We start from the raw sequence: 399 nt of genomic DNA, 5'->3' as shown, positions 1-399 counted from the left end.
CAAACAATCTTTTAAATACATAAGACTACTGTGTTCTGTCAGCATCACGAGTTTTACTCTCCACAAAGCAGGAAGTGTTACTTTGACAGTAGAACGTGCTTGTTTCGCTTCCTCTGAAAGTCGTGAAGAACTAATTGCTGTAAATAATTAGTATGCAAGAAATGCATTAGGTGAGTGAGCAATACATCTACCGTAATACAATACTGCAGCAAAGAGTTTAAAATGAACAAGGTGTGTTGTTTTTAAGACAAAAGCTCAGGGGCTGTTAGCACTTGCTGCCTATCAAAGTTTGCAACTAATCTGCTCTATTTCAGACACTAATTCCTATGTTTTTACATTAAAACACACACTTTGATGACGTGCTGTGTCTTTATTTCCAAATGAAATGAGAGGAGGACA

The 399-nt window shown here is 36.8% G+C and overlaps 1 protein-coding gene across 1 annotated transcript in view; it reads right to left on the bottom strand.

The window, feature by feature from the left end:
• Positions 1 to 350: 350 nt before the first annotated feature.
• adra2b (adrenoceptor alpha 2B) overlaps positions 351 to 399 on the bottom strand; it is a 4,942-nt gene continuing 4,893 nt past the window's right edge. Inside the window, exon 2 of the mRNA XM_072433256.1 lies at positions 351 to 399. This exon is cut by the window's right edge and continues 4,040 nt beyond it. The gene's annotated coding sequence lies outside the window, so the exon portion shown is untranslated.

This window comes from Eucyclogobius newberryi, unplaced genomic scaffold (genome assembly GCF_026437365.1).
Source record: "Eucyclogobius newberryi isolate DKJ021-1_F unplaced genomic scaffold, fEucNew1.0.hap1 SCAF_6, whole genome shotgun sequence".
Taxonomy (NCBI): domain Eukaryota; kingdom Metazoa; phylum Chordata; class Actinopteri; order Gobiiformes; family Gobiidae; genus Eucyclogobius; species Eucyclogobius newberryi.
Note: the sequence above shows the minus strand (reverse complement) of the source record. Positions and strands in the feature narration are given on the sequence as shown.